Below are 18,462 nucleotides of genomic sequence, written 5' to 3'. Positions count from 1 at the left end.
TCAATGAGGCATGGGTTTGGTACAAAAGGACTGCCTTACCTGCCTATCAGCAACCATGTCTGTAGGACTTGGCTTTCTCTGTACACCCCTAGCTGTTTCAACTGTGTGTCTAAAGGTCTCCAGGTATTTTACAATCCTAGCAGTTCCAATTACAAGGTAGCAAGATATGCATTGGGATAACAGCAAAATGAAGACACGACACTTAAATTTGCTAAACTTTCACTACTGGTTCATTTATCACTTTATTTAAAATACATGTACCAGGAAGATATATTTGCAATGAATATTTAGTGAATGTCGCAATTACTGCTTTATCAATATACTCCTTAATCCCCCCTCATGCCTAGCTATTGGGAATGTATCTTTAACCTCCTGAGACCCGCGCTATAGCCGAATGACGGCTACAGCGCGGATCTGAAAATCTAACTAGACGTCAATTGACGTCCGCCCCTTTGGGCGTTCCCCGCACGCGCTCCAGAGCGCGCATCGGGGAAACTCTGTGTTGGCCGTGTCCCTTGGACACAGCCAATTACAGATCGCCGCGAACGGCCAATCAGAGTGGCCGTTTGTGATGCGATCTGTGCGGCCAGTGAGAGATGATCTCATATGTAAACATATGAGATCATCTCTCATTGCCGGCTCACACAGAGACAGCGTCCTGTCTCTGGAGAGGAGAGACCGATCTGTGTCCCTTGTACATAGGGACACAGATCGGTCACCCCCCTTCCCCCACAGTTAGAACACTAAGCAGTATACACATTTAACCCCTTCCTCACCCCCTAGTGTTAACCCCTTCAATGCCAGTCACATTTATACAGTAATTAGTGCATATTTATAGCACTGATCGCAGTATAAATGTGAATGGCGCCAAAAATGTGTCAAAAGTGTCCGATGTGTCTGCCATAACGTTGCAGTCCCAATAATAATCGCAGATCGCCGCCATTTCTAGTAAAAAAATAAATAATAAAAAATAATAATTCTGTCCCCTATTTTGTAGGCGCTATAACTTTTGCGTTTATTGCGATTTTTTTTTTTTACCAAAAATATGTAGAAGAATACCTATAGGCCTAAACTGAGAAAAAAAATGTTTTTTTTTTTTAAATTGGCATATTTATTATAGCAACAAGTAAAAAATATTGTATTTTTTTTCAAAATTGTCGCACTTTTTTGTTTATAGCGCAAAAAATAAAAACCGCACAGGCGATCAAATACCACCAAAAGAAAGCTCTACTTGTGGGGAAAAAAGGACGTCAATTTTGTTTGGGAGCCACGTCGCACGACCGCGCAATTGTCAGTTAAAGCGACGCAGTGCCGGAAGCTGAAATTTTACCTGGGCAGGAGGGGGGTATATGTGCCCAGTAAGCAAGTGGTTAAATACTCTTCGGCAGAGCAGACACAAAACACATGTTGGTTCTGGTGAAGTAGGGAGGAGGCATGGGGCAGAACAGGGAGAAAACAACATGCAAAACAGAGGACACATAGAAAGTGAAAGACCAAAGTCATTAGGGTACATTGGTAAGCCAACGTCTCCTCCTCCATTCAAGTGTGTCGTTCTAATGCCGCGTACACACCATCGCTTTCTGCGATGTAAAAATGCGACGCTTTATGTGCTTTAAAAAAACGTCATTTTTCAAACTTCAATTTGAACAACGACGTAGCATACACACCTTCACTTTTTCACAACGCTCTAGCACAGCGCAGTTCCGTCAATCACGCACGACGTCACTATAAAGGGTCGTTTCCATGCGGAAGACGGCCTCTTTTGCTGATATCGTGTTGCTGCGTGTTAGTAAAAGTTTGGTGAGATACGATTCGTGATTTTCAGTGACTGTGCTTTAAATTTCGTTTTCTGTCGTACAGTTTGTCTATTTGTTGTCGGATCTGTGATACAGTGCTTGTACTAAGGACGTATTTGTTTTGGCATTGCGTTTTGTGTGCACGGTGCTGTTTAGCAGGTCGTTCTTCAAAGGCCATTCTGTACTTCAGGGCGTAATTTTTAGTCTGATCTGATTTGACGACCGTTTTCTAGCCATGTTGCGGGTACGAACTCATCGCCGAGATCATGCTGTGCTTGTTGTTAGGATGTGTGCTGCATCCCAGCGACGGTCCATGAACAGGGTGAGGAGGAGGTTGTGGACCAAGAACTGGTTGCTATGCAGGGACCAGTTCTCTCATATGCCTCTGCTGCGGGAGATCCGAGAAAATAACCCTGATGATTTCAGGAATTTTCTTAGGATGTCTGACCCCGTATTTCAGCAGCTTTTGGCTTCGGTGTCGCCATATATCACCAGGCAGGACACCGTTATGCGGGAAGCCATCACTGCTGAGCAGAGGCTAGTTGCTACATTGCGCTACCTTGCAACAGGGAGAAGTCTGCAGGACTTGAAGTTCTCGACGGGCATCTCCCCCCAGGCTCTGGGCCTCATAATCCCGGATACCTGTTCGGCCATCATTCAGGTTCTTCAGGAGGACTATGTTAAGGTAAGTGGTGTTCTTTCAATGGTCAAACTAGGGCCCAAAAAAAGCAAAAAAAAAAATGTTTCTAATATGCTCAGAATGTTCACTTTGTCTCCATGTATGCTGTTCTACACAATTTGTAAAGCCCTACATGTTTATTTTATTTAGCCAACCTGTCCATCATTCTATTTTGTGGCCAAACCCACCTAACATAGTCCCTATATCCCCGTTTATTTGTGGCCTCCATTGTAGTGCTGCATTTTGTGTGTCCCTATATCCCCGTTTATTTGTGGCCTCCATTGTAGTGCTGCATTTTGTGTGTCCCTATATCCCCGTTTATTTGTGGCCTCCATTGTAGTGCTGCATTTTGTGTGTCCCTATATCCCCGTTTATTTGTGGCCTCCATTGTCCAAACCCCCCCCCCCCTAGATTTTTGAACTACATACTAATAATTATTTTTATTATTATTTTATCTTTTTTGTGGGGTTGTTTCTCAGGTGAGAAACTCATCTTGGGCCCCCACTCCCCGTATATATATTTTTTGAACATCAGAGGGGGTGATTAATATGCTTAGTGTTCACATGTTATTTTTTAATACTAACCTTTTTTGTTTAAGTTTTGGTGGGATCCCTTGAAATTGTAGCTATATTCTGTTCACAATGTTTGTTTGAATGGATTTTTTATTTTCTTTCTATCCAGTTCCCCACCACGCCACAGGAATGGCAGACTGTGGCAGCGGACTTCTCCCAGCGTTGGAACTTTCCGAACTGCGGAGGAGCCATTGATGGCAAGCACATCCGCATTGTGCCCCCACCCCATAGTGGATCCCATTTCTACAACTACAAGGGGTTCCACAGCGTTGTTTTGATGGCGGTGGTCTCTGCCAATTATGAGTTCATGTACGTGGATGTTGGGAAAAATGGCCGGATGTCGGACGGCGGTGTCTTTGCGGAGACGGAGTTCGCCCAACGGCTTCAGTCGGAGGACCTAGGATTGCCACCTGCGGAGGAGAACGAAGAGGGTCTGCCCTTCGTGTTTGTTGCAGATGAGGCTTTTGGTTTGGGTCCCCACCTCATGAGGCCATTTCCCGTACGCACCCTCACCCATGAGAGGAGGGTTTTTAATTATCGGCTGGCCAGAGCAAGACGTGTGGTAGAGAATGCCTTTGGAATCATGGCCAGCCGATTCCGATTGTTTTTAACAGCAATAAACCTTGCGGAATACAAATGGAATCACATCATCCTATGTTGTTGCATTCTCCACAATTTTTTAAAGAGACATTCACAAACTTACCTCACGGTATTGCCTGATGAGGCAGATGTTGTGGCTCCGGAGCCGGGACGTCAGGCTAGCCATAGAGGCTTGGCCCCCCAAACCGCACGTGCAGTGCGTCAATCCTATGTGGACTATTTTATGGGGAGGGGGGCCATTGCAATGCCCGATCTTGACTAAATAATAAAATTTACTTTTTGTTTGATTAAACAGTGTTTATTTTTTTGATTTTCTTAATTTTTAATTTTTTGGGGGTAATGTTTCTTTTTCCTAGGTTCTCATCCAGCCATGTGTTTGGGATGTCATAAATTCCCATGAGTGTTAAATCTTAATAACTCAACAAATATGCCTGAGTAATTTAATGAGTCAGCATTGATACCAATAACTACACACACATTTTTTGGAGTCCAAAATATTATTTATTTTTTTAAATTTTTTGGGGATTATTACAAAATAGAATCATTTTTGTATTTTTTTTGTCTTTTTTTGATTATTACAAAATAGAATAATTTTTTTCTTTTTTTTGTCTTTTTTTTATTATTACAAAATAGAATCATTTTTTTTTTTTTTTTGTCTTTTTTTTATTATTACAAAATAGAATCATTTTTTTCTTTTTTTTGTCTTTTTTTTATTATTACAAAATAGAATCATTTTTTTCTTTTTTTTGTCTTTTTTTTATTATTACAAAATAGAATCATTTTTTTCTTTTTTTTGTCTTTTTTTATTATTACAAAATAGAATCATTTTTTTCTTTTTTTTGTCTTTTTTTTGATTAGTACAAAATATATATATATTTTTTTTTTTTTTTGGTTTTTAAAATTATTTGTAAATAAAATGAACACAAACAATTAAACCCTCCCCAAAACATTAATAACATTTTTAAGCTGCCGTTCCAGCGTCTTCGCTTTGTGGCGAATTTCCCGGCAGGCCAGACGTATGTCCTCGACTTGGGCCCTGCAGGTGAGAACCTCGCCGATGAGGAGCTGGGCACTATACGTGTCCAGTCCCTGACCAGCCCGATTTCCTCCTGAAATGTGGAACCAAAACATGTGTTAAAAGATTGTATGCCTATATCTCTATTCCCTGAAAATGTGGTATATGTTACTTTACCGGATGTTGTGGCAGGTTCCTCTTCATCTACATCCCTCGGGGGTGTGGCTTGGTTGGCTTGTGCCTCCTGCCTTGCTGCTTCATTGTGCCCTACAAGATTGAAGAAAGGGAAAACAGGAGGTTAAAACATTACGAGCGGCCTGAAATGACCCAAAAATATTCAAAAATTTAAAAAAAGAGGGCAATATTGTTAAATTGTAAAAAATTAGCAAGAAAATAGACCAGTATTTAATCCATTCACAAAGTAATGTCAAATCTGGTGACAAAAATTTTTTTTGTCTATATGTAAGCTAACCAAGTATCCCCTGGATCTGCTCACCCCTGTGTGTGACCCAACATAGGTTGTGATTGTGACAAACAATTGTGCTACTGAGTACACATGTTCAATAAAAAAAGGAGTAGCAAACGCTCCTTTTTGGGAATCTCAAGGTATTTACGTTTATTCTAAAATAAGCTGAAACACATTTACATCAATACCAGAATTGAAGACACCTTTTAAGCCCCAAAAATGTCACAACTTTCATATTTGTGTCGAATAATTGGTCATAGGAGTCGTCGTTCATTCGCCCACAATTCCTACATTTACGTTTTTAATTATGATACAGTGCTTCAACTCCCCTTTGCACATGCAAACTAGGCATGATGCCATTTCTCAGTAATATGGTATTGGATTATTGAAAGTCAGCGAATGAACGACGACTACGACGACTGAATCATGCGTCCACATTCCTAATATTAATTATGGTCAACCTGCAAAAATAAAAAACATGGCACAAAGAACACACCAAAATAATTAATACACATGGAAAAACTTACTTCTTCTTCGAATCACCCTATTTATTTTGGCAAGTTGGTGGGGTTCCCTTTTTTTTAAATCCGACCACCTTTTGCGCAGGTGCTCTCTGCTCCTGCTTTTTCCAAACTTCCGCTGGAGCCTACGGATGACCTTCTCCATAATTTTCGCTTTCACTTTATTTGGATGCATGTAGGGGCCATGCTTGGCATCATAGTCCTCCCTCCTCAATATGGTGACCATCTCCACCATTTCATTAAAACTCATGTTGGAGGCTCTGCATCGGAATCTGCGGCGTGGTTGGGCCTGGCCTGCCTCCTGGCTTGAGCTGGAATACACCTCCATGTTGTCCATCTTTTCTCCCTCACCAAACGACAGAGAAGGGGCGTGGAAAGGACGATACCGAACGTCAGGGGTGGGGTGTCGTGCGGAGCGTCACGCGTGCGTAGTGTAAAAGGGATGGGACGTGTTTGTAAACGGCGTGCATAGTCTGTGGAAGAAGGCGTAAATCACGATCTTTCATAACGACGATACGTAAGTTTTTTTTTGCGACTTTATTATAGTGAAGAGGGAATGAGTTTGTGGGCTAGTTAGGGGAAGTAAGCTAGTGGCTTTAATGACATTATGTTTTGGCTTCTGTTTCATGTGCAGAAAGAATGGATCCCTTCAAGGATGCTGATTTCCTCACCGAATTCATTCAAAAATGGAAGGAACATCCTGTTCTGTGGCAAACCAAAAACACAATAAATAAAAACAAAGATGCCAGGGAAAAAGCTAAAGAGAGCATGCTTGCTTTTCTGAAAACAAGGGTCCCCAACGCCACAAAAGACACAGTGAAAAGCAAAATTAATTCCATCAGGGGCACCTACAGGGCCCAACGGGTCCAAGTCCTGGCCTCAATGAGGTCTGGGGCTGCAGCTGACTCCATATACAAACCAACCCTGTGGTACTACAGTCAGCTGCAGTTCCTGGACGACCACATTGAGACCAGGGCATCCATGTCTACCCTTCCCCCAAGAGGTAGCTCCCAGCTTCCCAGCAGCCAATTCTCCAGTGTTCCCTGCAGACAAGAGCAGGCAAGCTCGGAGGAAGAGCAAGAGTTCCTGGAGGACCCCAATTGTGAGCCATGGAGCCTGGTATGTGTTTTTGGTATGAATTTAGTTAGTATATGACAAGTATAGTAATAATGTTAAATGTATGTTACTATTGTTCTAAATTCTAAGTGAATCTCCTAAGTTTAGGGATAAGATCAATAGTCAGTAGTGGCAAAACATGATGGGGACAAAATTGGCCAATTAATAATGTTTATGAAGGAGTGGGTGGCATTTTCAGATAGGCCAGTAGGGGGGAGTAACGCAATCCACCTGCAAGGGGTCCCAGATGGAAAACACCCTTTTTGAGTACAATCTAGTTGACATGAAATTTAATAATTAATTTTTGGGGGAAAAGGCCACTTATTTGCTAAATTAGGCCTGCAACAACCCACATAATTCCAGGGGGACCATGTCTGAAGGTGTGTAAGGGGCCACATAATTAGGGATGGCGACCCTGTGTGTAATATATATTGACATTCAATTTGCATCACTCATGATTTTAAAAATGTGTGTGATTAATGACAAACACAAATAAAATATGTTCCTTTTTTTGATACACAGGCAGACCAAAGCCAGGAAGAGACAGGGCCCACAGGGAGCCAGGAAGAGACAGGGCCCACAGGGAGCCAGGAGGAGCCAGGGCCAACTGCAAGGCAGGAGGTGGCAGAGCCCACTGGGAGCCAGGAGGTGGCAGGCCCCAGTGGGACCCAGGAGGCACGCCGGCAGGATACCATCTCCCGGATCCCTCCATTCCGCAATCCCAATAAACGGCTCAGGAGTATGCGACAAATGGAGGAGGAGACCCAGGGCCTGCTTCGCCAAGCTACTGCAGCCATCCGAGAGCCACCCAGTGAAGTTGAGGGGTTCGCAGCGCTCATTGCAGCCAGGCTCTACAATCTGGAGCAGAGCCAGCGTGTGCGCTGCGAACAACTCATCTTCAAAGCCATAAGCATGGCATCCCTGGGGCAGCTCGATGACGACACCGACATTGTGCGGATTGCTCCTCCTGTCCTTGCTGCTCCTCCTGCTCCTGCTCCTGCTCCTGCTCCTCCTCTTCATGAGGCTGCTCTGGCTCCTGCCACCTCATCTCCTCCAGGAACCCAGCCCCCAAGGACTCGGGCTACAGGGAAGGCTGCAGGGAAGACTGCAGGGAAGGCTGCTGGGAAGAAAAAGCCCAAGAAATAATACGGTGCCCCTGATGGAATTTTAATGTAGACTCACAGGCTGTATTTGTGGCTTCGGGGACCCTTGTTTTCAGAAATATTCAAGCATGCTCTAAAGTGCTGCCTTCCTTGGCATCTTTGTTTTTATTATGTTGTGTTTTTGGGTTGCCACCATTTTTTTTTGGAATTTTTCTGAGGAATAAAATAAATGTTAATTTTTCAGCCAAATTTCACCATGTTTCTTTATTGTAGATTTGAGAGATCATTATTGAGTGGGCAGACCCATTACAAAATAAATATTGCAAACATTAACAAGGTAAAAAAACATGCTTGTGGGTGAGTTAAAGAAAAAATTAGGTTGTTGCAGACACTTCACACACTCCCAAATCAACACAAAATAGAGATTACAAATAAAATTGGTGACAAAAAAAAAAAAAATATAAAAAAAAGGTGGACCAATATATATATTTAAAATTTTTAAGATGGAAGATACAACTAAATAACAGAACACAAACATAAACATTATCAAACAAGAAAGAAACTAATTAAAAGCTTGTCATAACTATGTAACAAGATCAGCCGCAACAAACGTCCATTTCTGGGTAGCAGTTGAAAGCAGGGGTTAAAGAAGCGCTTTCTTTTCTTGTCTATAAGCTGAAAAAGACCTTAACGAATGTGGTGATTCCATTCTGAACAGTCGTTTTACATGAATGAGCGCTGCCGTCTCCTAACTTGCTTCTGAGCATGCGCGGGCTTAAATCGACGTTTTTACATACACACGGTCAATGTTTAGAACACAGAAAACGACATCGGCCAAAAACGACACATAAAATTGAAGCATGCTTCAATTTTTTTCTGTCGTTTTTTAGAAGACATAAAACAACATTTTTGCCCACACACAGTCAATTAAATTGACGTTTTTCAAAACGTCGTTTTTTTTCATCGCAGAAAGCGATGGAGAAAAGCCCGGAGCAAAATAAAAGAATGCCATAGGCGGAGGGCTGGCATGACGGGGTTAATCTGGGAATGGATGAAGAGAGGGAAGTGGGTTGGCAAGATGAGAGGGGAGGGGGAGGGAGACAGTATAAAATGTAAGGTCCATCCCACTCCTGTAACACTTCCCCTAACGAAATTTGTGGAATGTCCAGGATTCAGGAGCTACTTGCGGAGCTCAGGGCCGAAGCCTCAGCCAGGGGTGCAGACTGGGTTCAGGAGAACCTGGGGCCTATCATGGACCCTCCAGCAGTGGGTCCGCAGACAAGAGGGAGAATGTCAGAACGAGCTAGGCGGTCCAGGCCGCCTGAGCGCTTCTCCCCTGACCTCTCCCCCCGAGCCACGCGACCAGGGAATCCCGCTCCGCGGGCCCCCGTCGGGTCCACCCGCCAAGCGCCGCAATGCTACCGCCGCGGGGGACGCCGGACGGAATCCCCAACAGGATCTCAGCTCGACGGGCGGCCGCTCCGGGAGCTCCGTTGCGGCCGATGCACCCGTCCATCGGCGGGAACCGGAGCGCGCGGGCCCCTCCCACCATGCGGGGAGTCACGTGGGGGGGCCTCGGCAGAGTGTTACCAGGGCGGCGGACCACGGGCCTACTACCTCCGCGGCCGGGTCTCGGAGCCGGATGGAGGTGGATGGGCGCAGAGCGGCAGATAGGAGTGAACCCTGCAGGGCTGGAGAGAGCCCCCCCCGCCCGGGGAAAGCGTCGAGGAAATCGGTCGGCGGGTCCGCCGCGAGGGGGCGGAGCCAGGAGGCGGCAGGACCTTCGCCTTCCAGGGATCCTTCCCCTGGGGGGTTTTCATCTGATGAGGTCGAGCAGGCGGTGGACAGGTCGGAAGGCGAGATTTCCGGATCTGAGGAGGAGGGTGTCAGCGCGGTGAGGACGGCAGCGGTGGATTCGGGACGGTCGGCTGGGGCTTCACTCCCCAGGCTACCCGGTAAGTCTTTTAATAATTCTCGCACTGTTATTGCTTTGAATGCTGCTGGTCAAGGGGCGGTCAGTGGTAGTCAGGAGAGGGTTAGGGATGAGGTCCCCGGGGGGAGGAGGCTGGTTTCAAGGGGTTTTTGGCCGGGATTAAAGAACTGGTTTCCCGTTTCGAAAAGGGGGGTGAAGTTAACCCTGCAGGGGCATGGGGGTCTCCACAGAGTAGTGGTACAGTGGCAGTGGGTACGAGTGTGGTTGAGACAGGGGGGGGGGCAGCCCCCGAACCCAACAGTGACCCCCACCGCTCCCTCCCCGGCTGCGGGCGAGGGCGCACAAAAGAAGGGGGAGGAGGTTAGCAAGTCCTCGGGGGAGAGGCAAGACGTGGTCAGGCTGGCGGACGCAGCAAAATGCGAAGTATATATATGTTTCGAAGGGCCGTTGGGCACGCACTTGAAGGCGGAGGTGCGGGAAAAAATAGGCAAAGGTGAGTATGTGGAGATTTTTTCCTTGCTGCCGCTGGAAAAGTTCAACCTGGACAGGGTGAAGCCGGACGACTATAAAAAAGACGACGAGGAGAAGCGTAGGTATCGTCTCATTCCGCGCACCTTTTCAAATTGGCTGCAAGCCTTCGGCATTCTAGCTAGTGTGATTAGCACTAAGAAGCCGGAGTGCGGTGCAGCGCTTTTTGGGTACCAGGACTCCATAGGGGAGGCCTATAGGGTTTACGGTGGCACTGCCTGGTTGCGCTATGACGAGCAGTTTAGGCAGCGGATGGCCATGCGGCCGGATCTGAGGTGGGACCACAAGGACATTAATTTGTGGGTCCGCCTCATGACGTCCGCTAGGGCACCCAACCAGTTTTTTCGAGACGGGGCCGGCGGGTCGTCCTCCTCTGGACAGTCGGCCTCAAAAACAAAAGGGGTCTGTTGGCAATACAACGCCGGAAATTGTAAGTTCGGGTCCTCATGCAGATTCAAGCACGAATGCGGTGGCTGCGGGGGATCGCACACCCAGGCGAGGTGTTTCAAACATGGAAAAGGGCGAACAGGTGAGTTTGGCAACAAGAGGGATGACTCCGGTGATGGTGGGAAGGATGCGTCCGTTCCTAAATAGGTACCCGGACAGGCAGGCCGCCCGCTTACTGGAAGAGGGTTTTGAGGTGGGGTTCAGGATTCCGTGCTCGCTGCAGGAGATACCGCCGATCCCAAAAAATTTGCGTTCGGCCTTCCGACATTCGGAGGTGGTTTCCGAAAAACTGCTGAAGGAGGTGGCTTTGGGGCGCATGGCCGGCCCTTTCACGGACTCCCCCTTGCCCGACTTGGTAGTTTCTCCTTTGGGGGTTGTTCCAAAGAAGGAGCCAAACAAGTTTCGGCTAATCCACCATCTCTCCTTTCCGAAAGGGGGTTCGGTGAACGACGCCATAGACCCGGACACTTGCACAGTTAGCTACACGTCATTTGACGCGGCAGTGGCATGGGTGAGGCACTACGGTCAGGGGGCATTGTTAGCCAAGGCCGATGTTGAGGCAGCCTTTCGGTTGCTGCCCGTGCACCCGGACAGCTTTCGCCTGTTGGGCTGCACCTGGGGGGGCGAATTCTTTGTAGATAAATGTTTGCCCATGGGCTGTTCGGTGTCGTGCTCGCTGTTTGAGCACTTTAGTTCTTTCGTGGAATGGGTGGTCAGGGATGTGTCGGGTGTCAGTTCCATCATCCACTATCTGGACGACTTCCTGTGCGTGGGACCGGCGGAATCCAGGACGTGCGCGGTACTGTTGGGAACATTGGAACACGTCGCGGATCGATTTGGGGTTCCATTGGCCCCGGACAAGACGGAGGGTCCAAGGACGGTGATTACCTTTTTGGGGATCACAATAGACTCGGTCGCCATGGAGTGCAGGTTGCCGGAGGGCAAAGTGGACGCGCTGAGGGAGGAAATAGGAGGTATGTTGTCTTCACAGAAAGTGACGCTGCGAGCTCTCCAATCATTGCTGGGCAAACTCAATTTTGCCTGCCGCATTATACCCATGGGAAGGGCCTTTTGCCGACGGCTGTCGGCCAGCACGGCGGGGGTGCGTTCACCGCACCACTTTATCCGGCTGTTGAAGGGGCACAGGCAGGATTTGCGGGTTTGGCACACATTCCTGGAGTCCTTTAACGGTAGGGCAGTGTGGATGTCGGGGCCGGTTAGCAACTTCGACATGGAGTTGTTTACCGATGCAGCCGGCTCCTCGGGCTTTGGAGCCTTTTTCCAAGGAAAATGGTGTGCGGGCTCCTGGCCACTGAGTTGGGTTAAGGCGGGTTTTACAAAAAACCTGGTGCTTCTGGAGCTGTTCCCGGTGGTGCTGGCAGTGGAACTGTGGGGGGAGTCTTTCCGGGACCGGAAAGTTCGGTTTCACGTAGACAACATGGGAGTCGTCCAGGTACTTAACAAGTCGTCTGCTTCGTCCCCACCGGTGGTTAGGATGTTGCAGAGGCTGATTTTGCGTTGTATGCAGCTTAATATCTTTGTTTATGCGGTACACATCCCGGGCATTGAGAACGTTATCGCTGACGCGTTATCTCGTTTTCAGTGGGCCAGGTTTCGGGAGGTGGCACCAGAGGCGGATCAACGAGGGCTCCCTTGTCCCGACTGGCTGTGGAAAATTGCGTTGGAGTAGCGCATAGGTGGATTCGCAGGTCGGTGAGTGAGACGACGTGGGCCTCTTACAGCAAGGTTTGGGAGGAATGGGCGGAGATGGGCCGTGAAACAGGGGTCGATACCATGGGTGCAGAAGCACGTTTGCTGGTGTTGTACTTTGTTTCCAGGGCAATGGAGGAAGGGGCATCAGTGTCCGGCATAAATAAGAAGGTTGCAGCTTTGGCATTTTTATTTAAATGGCAGGGCCTACCGGATCTTACCAAAGATTTTTGGGTAAAGCAGGCTCTAAAAGGGTACAGAAGGGCGACGCCTAGCAAGGATGCCAGACGGCCAGTGTCGTTTGGAGTGCTGCAGGGTCTATTCGACAGTTTGCCGGAGGTCTGCGCCTCGGCTTATGAGGTAACGCTATTTCGCGTGGCGTTCGCGTTGGCCTTTTTTGGAGCATTCCGAATAGGGGAACTGGTTAGCCCTTCCAAAAAAGTACAAGGGGGGATTTGGAGGAATGAGGTGAGTTGCGAGAAGGATAGGGTTTTGCTTTGGTTGAGGAAATCCAAGACAGATCAAAGGGGCAAGGGAAAAAGGGTCTTGATTTTTGCAGTGCCGGGGTCATCGCTATGCCCGGTGGTGGCCGTTCAAAAATTTTTGGAGGTATGCCCGGGGGAATGGAAGTCCCTCTTGATACATGCAGATGGGTCATCATTGTCCAGATTTCAATTCACTGCGGTGTTTCGCTCCTGTCTGAGGTCCTTGGGTCTGGCCGAAAAGGAATTTTCATCGCATTCTTTTAGGATTGGGGCAGCTACCGAGGCAGCCAGGTGTGGGTTAGACGAGGAATCAGTTAAGAAAATTGGGAGATGGGAGTCCAATAGGTTTCGCATTTATGTACGCCCCCATTTGTTGGTTCAGTTATAAAAAAAAAAAAAAAAACACATGGGAGGGGGGACAGAGTCGTGTTATGAGCGGGTAAGGTAAAATATGTTGGTGTTATGTATCTTATTGGTAGGGCAGCTGGGTTACGCTGGAGCTATTTCTTTTGTCTTACAGGTTCGGTGCCGGCCCTGGTATGGATCATGGGCCACTCGTATGTGTATTGGGGGGCCAAGAGGGCAGAGGCTAGACCGGGTGGTAGACAGTTGGGTTTTCCCAGGGAGGAGGCTAGGATTCATTGGATAGGGGTGAGAGGGATGCTGTGGAGCAGGCTGGTTCCCGAAGTGCATAAATATGCGCAGCTGGACCGACCGCCCGACGTCCTCATTTTGCACGTGGGTGGTAATGATCTCGGCCTTCAGTCTATGTTGGACCTGATCAAGGACATAAAGTTTGATGTCCTCAGGCTGCGCATGGCTTTCCCAGACATGGTGGTTGTGTGGTCTGACATGGTGTCGCGTACGTCGTGGCGCCTCGCCAGATCATGGGGGGGGATTAATAGGGCCAGGAGAAAGGTCAACAGGGACGTTGGGCGTTTTATGGTGAGGAACGGAAGGTTGGTCATTCGGCACATGGAGCTTGAGGAGGAGACGTGGAGGTACTTGCGCAGGGATGGGGTGCACTTATCAGATGTCGGGATCGACATGTGGGTGCTAGGTCTGCAAGACGGGATACAGAGGGCCCTTAGGGTGTGGAGGGTCGCCCAACTGTAAAGGCTTTTACAGTGGTGCGCTGTGGCGGGTGTCGGTCGTTTTGCAGGAGAAGAAAATACCAGTAAAAGAAGGGTCAGGACTCGTCGTTGGTATGGGTTCCTGATAGTTGGGATTTTCAGCAAGCGGAGGCTTAGTTGGAAGCACGGTAAATGGGGCACTGCGGTCAGGATCTGTCTTTTAGCCAGGAAGGCGGCTTGAGGCCTAGTATCGGATGAAGAAGGCCGCAGTGCAAGAAGTGGTTAAAAAGGTTAATAAAGGTTGCCTGCAAAATTGATCACACCTTGGGTTTGAACGAGTTTTGGTTTTGAGTATGTTAAAGTTTTATATTTTTAAATAAAGGAGGCTGCTACGGCCATGTTTTACTCCACACCCTCGGTTTGGTCTAAGTTACTTTAGAAGGTATAGTATGTTAAGTAGTGTTTTAGAGGTAATGACATAGATTATACAACAGTCAAGAAAAGCCCGGAGCAAAATAAAAGAATGCCATAGGCGGAGGGCTGGCATAACGGGGTTAATCTGGGAATGGATGAAGAGAGGGAAGTGGGTTGGCAAGATGAGAGGGGAGGGGGAGGGAGACAGTATAAAATGTAAGGTCCCTCCCACTCCTGTAACACTTCCCCTAACGAAATTTCCCGCCCACCCTTCCCCAAGAATTACGGGACTGGGAGTTGTGTTGGTTTTTCCCCCTTTTTTGTTTCCTTATCTATCTAGATTATGACGTTGCCTATGTCGTGGCAGTGGCGGGTGTCAGTCGTTTTGCAGGAGAAGAAAATACCAGTAAAAGAAGGGTCAGGACTCGTCGTTGGTATGGGTTCCTGATAGTTGGGATTTTCAGCAAGCGGAGGCTTAGTTGGAAGCACGGTAAATGGGGCACTGCGGTCAGGATCTGTCTTTTAGCCAGGAAGGCGGCTTGAGGCCTAGTATCGGATGAAGAAGGCCGCAGTGCAAGAAGTGGTTAAAAAGGTTAATAAAGGTTGCCTGCAAAATTGATCACACCTTGGGTTTGAACGAGTTTTGGTTTTGAGTATGTTAAAGTTTTATATTTTTAAATAAAGGAGGCTGCTACGGCCATGTTTTACTCCACACCCTCGGTTTGGTCTAAGTTACTTTAGAAGGTATAGTATGTTAAGTAGTGTTTTAGAGGTAATGACATAGATTATACAACAGTCATGTGTACGCGGCATAACTTGTGCTGTGATCATTTATACAAGGGAATGTGTAGAATAGATCACAACACAAGAAGTAAGAAAGACACATTAGGAAGGAAGAGACATAAACCCACAATTTGATCCTGACGCTGACACATATATAGTATGTATTGTACAGGATGCCAGGAATGTGTCCTTTATGGCAGGTATGTTTTTCCATTATTTTAGCTGTGGTCCCTTTAAGGAGGATCATAAGAGACATTTTTTAGTACTCAGGGCTTTCACTTAAGCACCTGCAGGCTTCTCCTTTCATGTAACTGGTCCCCAAAGCCGCCCCGAAGCCTAGGGCTGACAATCATAGTTGTAAAAAGACACACTTGGCAAGGGATAAAATATGTACAGTAGTAAGTAATTTTTTCTAGTACCATGGGCAAAAACAAGCATTCAGCTCTTGCAGTGCAGGGGGAGCCCCACTTCAGGAGTATTTTTTGTCAGTTCCTTAGGGCCAGATTCTCAAAAGAGATACGATGGCGTATTTCCAGATACGCCGTCGTATCTCTGAGTCTGGGCGGTCGTATCTATGCGCCTGATTCTTAGAATCAGTTACGCATAGATTTCTATTAGATCCGACTGGAGTAAGTCTGTTACGCCGTCGGATCTTAACTGCATATTTACGCTGACCGCTAGGGGCGTGTACGCTGATTTACGCCTAGAAATATGTAAATCAGCTAGATACGCGAATTCACGAACGTACGCCCGGCCGACGCAGTACAGATACGCCGTTTACGTTAGGCTTTTCCCGGCGTAAAGTTACCCCTGCTATCTGATGGCGTACATGCGGCGTACCAATGTTAAGTATGGATGTCGTTCCCGCGTCGAATTTTTAATATTTTACGTCGTTTGCGTAAGTCGTCTGTGAATGGGGCTGGACATCATTTACGTTCACGTCAAAACCAATACGTCCTTGCGGCGTACTTTGGAGCAATGCACACTGGGATATTCCACGGACGGCGCATGCGCCGTTTGTGAAAAACGTCAATCACGTCGGGTCACAAGTTATTTACATAAAACACGCCCCCCTGTTCCAAATTTGAATTAGGCGGGCTTACGCCGGCCGATTTACGCTACGCCACCGCAACTTACGGAGCAAGCGCTTTGAGAATACAGCACTTGCCCATCTAAGTTGCGGAGGCGTAACATAAATCAGATACGTTACGCCCGCGCAAAGATACGCCAAACTACGAAAATCTGGCCCTTAGTGTTCAGATTTAAATAACTGTCACTCATGATTGCCTTACTAATTAATTGGCAGGATCTAATGGTAAGCTAGGGCAGTCAGTGAGTATCCAACTCAGAGTATAATGCAAGGGAAGTTCCCCAGCCATCTGTTTGTGTAAAGTGTAGCAGGCAGATCAGGAGCCCCAGAGTGGGATGGATAAACAAAATTTCTGCTGGGAAACCTATTCCTATTAGTCACCTACAGCATGGCTGGAGAAAAAAGACTTGCATGGATGCTATCTCCGCTTCTCCTCCTTCCCCATTTTCAGCTACTGAATCAGTGAGCAACTGTGTGAGGAGGGGAATATGTGGCCACCCTTGGCCCTGGCCATCACTTTTGGCTACCAATGTCGGGTCACAAGTTATTTACATAAAACACGCCCCCCTGTTCCAAATTTGAATTAGGCGGGCTTACGCCGGCCGATTTACGCTACGCCACCGCAACTTACGGAGCAAGTGCTTTGAGAATACAGCACTTGCCCGTCTAAGTTGCAGAGGCGTAACATAAATCAGATACGTTACGCCCGCGCAAAGATACGCCAAACTACGAAAATCTGGCCCTTAGTGTTCAGATTTAAATAACTGTCACTAATGATTGCCTTACTGTCACTCATGATTGCCTTACTAATTAATTGGCAGGATCTAATGGTAAGCTAGGGCAGTCAGTGAGTATCCAACTCAGAGTATGATGCAAGGGAAGTTCCCCAGCCATCTGTTTGTGTAAAGTGTAGCAGGCAGATCAGGAGCCCCAGAGTGGGTTGGTTGCTGATACCGTTTTCCATAGCCGTATAATAAAAAAAGTCTTGATAGTGTGATATCGTTTATACACTATTTATTATTAAAAATTAGCCCTTTGTGAAGGGTACTCACATTTCATGGGTTCGGCAGTGCACCACTCTATATTAGACCAGAGAAAACATTGAAAATGCTGGAAAATGCTGGAATCCTGTGTCCTCTCCTTTACTGAGTTTGCTCCACTATATCCTGCACCGTCCTGCCCCCCCCCCCCCTGGGTGCAGAAGATAGTGGAGTGATCTCAGTAAAGGAAAGGACACAGGAATCCAGTGCTTGGAGTGGGGAAGACAGGTCAGGCAAGTCACGAGGCGCTATAAGATGGTATGTGACTCAATCAGATTACAGAAACATACACCTTTTACATGCATCTAGCATTTTACAACCATATTTACTATTATTCACACTGGGGATTCCTGACAGGCAGGGAGGGAGAGGGGAGAGAAGACAGCATATTAAATGGCAAGCCCTACCCCAAAAATAAGCCCTACTGTGTTTTTGGTGACCAAAATTAATATAAGACCTGGGCTTATTTTTGGTGATTTAAAGTCAGGAAATTGTTTCTTCGGGTATTTTGTTTAATGATAGAGGCCTGTGTGTACTGCAAAGTACGGGCCCAACATTTGGCCCCTGTGTGTACTGTAGCCAGTTGGACAGAAGCCGTTCATCGGCTGGCTTCTGTGGATGGGGCATGACCAAAAAAGGTTTGCCAATTAGCTTCCGATCAGCACTCTCATCCAATGGCTGAGAGCGCTGAACAGAGTGTTCTGGCAGGGGGAGAGGGGGCTATCAACCGATCAGAGCACAATAGCACAGCAGGGGAGATCACTGTACTAACATCTCACGGTTAGTACAGCAGCTCCTCCAGTTTTTTTTGTACAGCCCTGCTGGGTTGAACGTAAAAAAAAAAGACTACTAGTGTGTACTAGGCTCAAGACTAAAATATTTATTGTAAAAAAAAAAAGACTGAAATAGCACTCCTGTTCAAATCTTAGCGAGTAGCATGAGCTATGGAATGGGTGCTTCTCTAATTTCCCTTCAATCAGGGCTGTCTTTTCCATTGGGCACGCTGGGAAGTTGCCCGGGGGCCCCACTTGCCTGGGGGGCCCCATCAGCTGCCCAGCGACCCCAGTAAAAAATGGTGGAGAGCGGAAGGT

The sequence above is a fragment of the Rana temporaria genome, chromosome 2 (genome assembly GCF_905171775.1).
Source record: "Rana temporaria chromosome 2, aRanTem1.1, whole genome shotgun sequence".
Taxonomy (NCBI): Eukaryota; Metazoa; Chordata; class Amphibia; order Anura; family Ranidae; genus Rana; species Rana temporaria.
Note: the sequence above shows the minus strand (reverse complement) of the source record.